Source organism: Rattus norvegicus, chromosome 20, assembly GCF_021556685.1.
Source record: "Rattus norvegicus strain SHRSP/BbbUtx chromosome 20, alternate assembly SHRSP_T2T, whole genome shotgun sequence".
Taxonomy (NCBI): Eukaryota; Metazoa; Chordata; class Mammalia; order Rodentia; family Muridae; genus Rattus; species Rattus norvegicus.
This window is the reverse complement of record NC_141553.1, coordinates 33860497-33866496: the sequence shown is the minus strand read 5'-3', so window position 1 is coordinate 33866496 and position 6000 is coordinate 33860497. Positions and strand designations below refer to the sequence as shown.

At 45.6% G+C, this 6000-nt stretch overlaps 1 protein-coding gene and 1 pseudogene across 2 annotated transcripts in view; one reads left to right on the top strand and one right to left on the bottom strand.

Moving 5' to 3' along the window:
* On the bottom strand, positions 596–1057 carry Ndufb4-ps9 (NADH:ubiquinone oxidoreductase subunit B4, pseudogene 9; annotated as a pseudogene).
* Positions 5479–6000, top strand: part of Cep85l (centrosomal protein 85-like) — a 177692-nt gene continuing 177170 nt past the window's right edge. For both annotated transcript variants that reach the window (XM_087596739.1, XM_087596738.1), the window contains exon 1: positions 5479–5531. The gene's annotated coding sequence lies outside the window, so the exon portion shown is untranslated. The remainder of the gene's footprint in view (positions 5532–6000) is intronic.

Sequence of the window (6000 nt, the reverse complement as noted above, 5' to 3'; positions counted from 1 at the left end):
AGGGTAAGGAGACATGCCCTAAACGAGGGCCTGTCCTGGTGAGGATGTGTGTTTGTTTGTCAACTTAACACAAGCCAGAGTGAGAAGAGAGAACCTTAACGGAGCAAACACTCCTACCAGATTGGTCTATGGTGCAAGACTGGGGCATTTTTGTGATTAATGATTTATGTGGGAGGACCCAACGCACTGTGTGTCAACCCTAGACCAATGATCTGGAGTTGTTCAAGAAAGCAATGAGCACCGAGCCAGCTAGTAAGAAACACTCCTCTATGGCTTCTGTTTCAGTTCTAGCCTACAGAGCTCTGCCCTGTGTGAACTCCCGCCCTGACTTCCATCAGCGGTGGATTGTTACCTGAAAGTGTGAGGTGAAATAAACTCTTTCCTCCCCCAAGTGGCTTTTGGTCATGGTGTTTTATGACAGCAAGAGAACCCTTAGGATAGACCAGTGCTGTCCAATGGGCTAGGATTCCGGGTGGAACATATCCGAATGGAGAAGAAAGAGGAAGGCTGCCAATGTAGGCTCTCTCTTTCTCTGCTTCCTAGTCTCCACCAGATGGGTGTCTTTGTTCCACATACCTTTCTTTTTTTTTTTTTAATTAATAGGAGATTTATTGATGCAAGAACAGAGGCATCCTTGCCGAGCTTAGTAGGAGGTGCTAAATTTTCTGTCCAGTTTTCCTTCCTGGATAAGTTTTTCCTTTCTGTCCCTGTCTGTTTTGATAACATACTACCAGAAGATGAGAGGTCCTAAACCTGCCACCGCTCCTAAAAGTGAGTTCTTGGGAGTGGGTCTGAAATTAGGATAAACATTTGCTGAGCTTGCATAGATCCAACGAATCAAGGCAGGATCCTCGATGTGCGTTGGGCGTTTGCGGTCGTTGTACTGAAGCAGAGACTCCCGTTTAAGCCGGGCCCTTCTGCTCATGCGCTCGACCTGCGCCTTTCGGGTCTCCGGAGACACGTCATACTCGGCAGGGTCGAGGGTACTGGGGAGAGGGGCCAGAGGCACAGGCTTATACTTGGAAAATGACATCTTGGCTCCCCTCCACATACCTTTCTACCACCAGTTCCTGATCAAGCCAAAATAAACCGTCCCTCACTCAAGATGTTTTGTTAATTAGATATTTGTCATAGCATAAAAAAATGACACGGTACCATGCTAGCTTCTAATACACATCGTCCAGTGTTCCTCTCTTTCCACTTTTTGCCTTAATGCTATTCCGTCTACTTCAGCTCTCAGATGCTTAAACAGTCTTGGGGAGTCTGAACAACCATCAGGAGGCTGTTTTAGCAGAAATCACACCCAGTTCTGTCTAACTCTAAAGCCTGTGGTTCCAGCTACCCCAAATGAGCCTACTACCAAATAAAAGTGTGCTTATACACAGTCTTATCAGGAAACTCCGCCCTTCTCTTAGCATCTAAAAGGTACTGGGATTTCCTTCCCCATCCAAAGATAGTTTAGAGGTTCATGAGGAGTGATGTATTTTCCACTAATTCCTGAAACGTTTTATGGCAGGAAAAAGATTCTCATGACTCTCATCTGCTCAGTGTGCACGGTGTGGCTATGACTAAGAAAGTACAGATTCTGGTTCAAAAAGGATAGAAATGGAAGATGTAATACATTCTTTTGAAAACTCCCCAACACTTTTGGAAAAAAAAATTTCAAGGACACATTTGCCTAGGGCGTATGGGATGGGGAGCACAAGGATGTTCAAAGTTGATCCTGGTGGGTTGAATCATTAATCCGATGATCAAAATGCAAGGCGGGGACAATAAGATAATGATGCTGCTCTCTTAGGTAGCACTCTGACCTACACACTATCTCTGTGCAGCCTACATTCACATCACAACCACTGTTGTTCCCATCTGTGACATAGGCCACTCAACAACCCAGTGACTTCTCGCCCTTTTAATGACCAATGTCCAAGGAAAAGACCTGAAATGATGGCTCAACGTCAGCTTATTACTTCGGCAGCTGGTGCACTTTGGGAAGAGACAGATGGTGTAGCTGACAGTGCAGTACGAAATGTTTCCCTGTGTTAGCAAGACTGTCAGAGACAGGCCTTCCCCATCGAGGTGGGAGAGGGAGGGAAGCCTTCAGTAGCTGTCTGTGCACGTGCTTTCCCCACAGAAGGTGCAGGCTGGGGCCCTAGGAATGGCTTTCATAAGTAGACTGTGAGTTCTTTAACACATGGGGAAAACTTAGTTCCATGATGAAAAAATAGCACAAAAGCCTTTCCCATGAAGATCCAATTTATTGTATCTAAATCCTGTGTTCTACCAGTTGACTGCCACCTACAGTTGCATGTACCGGAAATTATATTTATTTCCTGCCCTTGTCTTGTGTATAACTGCTGAGCAGAGCCCGCTATTACCAGCGTCACATTTGGCCGTCCTCCTATGTTCAAGCCTTTTATCCGAAGGGTCACAAGTCCCACGATTCCTAGCTCTGTGGCACTGCTCAAAGCCATGTTCTGTTTCCGTTCACATGAGTTCTTGAAATTGGACTTTGTATCCAGACAATGGGAATGGTTTTTGTCTCCCGCTTTTAGATGCTTCCTCGTTTCTGGCCAGCGTCCTGGGTTCCAGAATTCTTTGGATTGCTTCCACAAAAGTTATGTCAGGGTCACCGAACAAATATTACAGCAGCTTTTATTATTCTTCTCACTGCCACACACCCTGACTGTAATCCCTAAAATGTGTCTTGTGCTTTCTTCGATGGCGCTCCTGTCTGTCCACTTTCTGTCACACAGTGCCACTCTGTTCAAGATCGTTTTTTGTCATAAGGTTTCCTAAGAGTTAGCAAAGTCCTTCAGCATCCTTTTGTCTCCTGGGTTCTGACTTACCACCAGAGGTATATGAAACTGAGATTAAATTTTTACATTCAATTTTGTTCATATTTCTAGTCTTCTAATAAGCTATTCAAATTTCTTCTGCACAAGGAGGGCATCTCTGTTTGCACACTGTACCCAGGCTTTCGGTCCTCACAGGCAGGTTACGTTCTGCCAGCCACCTTTTGAAAGCTCTGTCAGAAAGCGCCCTACCACACGGAGCACCCAAAGCGTCTCTTGCTATTTCCCCAACCCTCTCAACTGGCTCTGGGTTCTATTCCTGACCCACCTTGTCAGCCCAATTATGGAGCCTTAATATCGCAGCATTTTGTAAAATTAACTTCTCCCTCATTATACTATCCCTGTTAGCTTTTTCTGACATTATACATTTGAATCACCTTATCTAGTTCAAAACGCTCTGATAGGAAACACTGCTTTAAATTAGATTTACAAGTCAAATGAAGGCAGTTGGCTTGGTAATACTTTGTGTCCTTCTTAGGTTTTTCCATCCGCAGCAGTTTACCCTCCATAAAGCCTGGGGCACTCAATAATACTTTAATGGAGAGGTGGGTCACTACATTCATTGCTGATCTTTTAAAAAAAAAAAAAAAGCAAAACAAAAACTAGAGTGAGTTTAACAAACTGCGAGAAAACAAACCAAAGGTCTTTCCCAGGAATTTTAATGGTATTGGTGTCCGAACAGAGAACGCAGGAAGTTTTCAGCAGGATTTCAGAAATACTTGTGCTCCTTTGGTCTTAACTATATCACAAAGTTAGATCGTTTTTTATATCACTTTTTGAATAATCTCCATCGCGTCGGATGTGGGGCAGGTGGGACTGTGTCACCAGACAAAAAGTGGGGAGGTTGAGCGGATTCAGAAAGCAAGATACTTCCTGTATCCGAGGATGACAGGCGCTTAATCTACTCCCAACCCACTTCCTGTCCTGGAACACGTGACCACGACGCCCCACGTGACGTTCGTGACCACTAGGCAAGTAGCACAGAGTTCTCCATGTCAAAGAGGTATTTAGATGGGCTGGCCCAAGGGTTTAGCCCAATAAGCTTTCCTTCCCAGACATTTCTTCCTGCAAGAGGGGTTTAATCTCTGGTCCCGTTTTGTCTGCCTGAATGGCCTTCACACATGTCAGCGGCAAGAACCACTAGCAGAGCGTCTCTCTCTCTTTCAATGTTCTCTTTTTCCCATCCAACTCCCCCTTTTTACACAGCACACACATCAGGGCACACACACTGATTTCTTCGTTCAGAATCGCTGAGTGAATGTTAAGGTCCAGACCCTTCAGCGGCAGATGCTCTTTGTGGTGGTTTGAATCGAAATGGTTGGGGCTGGGATTTAGCTCAGTGGTAGAGCGCTTACCTCGGAAGCGCAAGGTCCTGGGTTCCGTCCCCAGCTCCGGAAAAAAAGAACCAAAAAAAAAAAAAAAAAAGAAAGAAATGGTTCCCATAGCCTCATGCGTTTGAAGGCTTGGCCCAGAGGAAGTGGCACTATTAGGAGCTGTAGCCTTGGAGTAGGTGTGGCCTTATTGGGGGAATTGCGTCACTGTGGGAGAGAGCTTTGAGATCTCTGTACTCAGGCTATGCTCTGCGTGATAGACAATCTCCTTCTCTAGCACCATGTCTGCCTGCGTGCCTGCGTGCTTCTAGACATGATGGTAATGGACTGAACCTCTGAAACTGTAAGCCAGCCCTAATTAAATGTTTGCCTTTATAAGAGTTGCCTTGGTCATGGTGTCTCTTCACAGCCATAAAAAAAAAAAATAAACAAATAAAACAAACAAACAACAACAAACTCTCCTAAGACACTCTGCCTCCATAGACAAACACGAGAGAATGAAACATTCAGGAAGTCTTAAGCTACATGACAAAGCAGATTTTATTTTTGAGACAGGACCTCAGGTAGCTCAGGCTGATCTGGAACTTGCTATGTAGCTAAGGATAATCTTGATTTCCTCATCCTCTGGCCTAAATGCTGGAATTACACACAAGCACTACCTACCGTGCGGGGCCTGATAGGGGAGCTTTGCTCGTTGCTGTATTTAAGTGTCCTGGACTGTATGAAACCCTTGGAAACCACCCTGCTCAGTGAATGGATGAAAAAACCCAGTATGTGTCACACCAAACCCGGCTGAAAGATTCCTGAGCTCACCAACCTGCTCTCTCTAGGTTTTGTTTCTTTGTTTCTTTGTTTATTTATAAAAAAGTCTGTTAAGAAGAGTGGCTGAAGTGAGTGCAATTACTCTCCCGTCTCTACTCTGCTGACCCACTTCTCCATTAAAGTCTTATTAATGAATGCCCTGGGCTTTATCGAGAGAGTTCCTTTTTGTTTCTTTTGTAGCCAACGCCTTGAAATTCACACCTCCACAATAATGGCTCTGACAGATGGGTTCTTCTTGGGCTGCCATCAGCCGTGGAGAAATTCCAGTCGATGAGTGAGTTAAATTGCCAGTGCTTCTGAGTCAGGTTATGCAGCCAGTGGGTGCTTCTGGGCCACGGCGCTTCCTGGCAGTGTGGATGCAAAGTGTGTGTGCAGGAAGCAGACGCGGCGGTCTCGCACAGCCACTCAGGTTGCCCTCTATGAATATGCATGATGCCGCTGGTGCTCTGCCTCCTGAGCTGAGCCTCACCTCCACATGCCCATGTCCTGCCTAAACCTTGAAGACGTCCCTGAGGAGTTTCAAAGAGTGAGTTACTTCTCCAACTCTGGAGGGTTTGCCTTTTTTCCCCCGTTTCCTAAAAGATGATGACGAATTGCACCCTGACTTATTTTTATTCCCAGTGAGTCATTTGCTAGTCTTAAAAAAAAATGACCTAACTTAAAAGGAGATAGAAAAGTTAAGGGCGATACCTCCTAGGAGGGACGCGAAGGTACCCCGGTCTGGGTTTGTTGGGTGCCTTTTGCTGCGGTTCCCAAACGCAATGCTGCCACGAGGAAATGAACAGATGGCAAATGGCCTTTGCAACAAAGCATTCTGAGTGGGTTGCTTTGTGTCAGGAGTGAGGGTCATTCCGCTCTTCCTGTGAGCTCTGTGTTCTCCTCAGAAAGCAGAGAACAGGCTGGAAACCTCTTCCTATTATTCATAAAGCAGATCGCTGGCTCTGAAAGGTGCTTGGCCAGTTGAGGGCTCCCACAAGTGTGTTCTAGCTAATCCT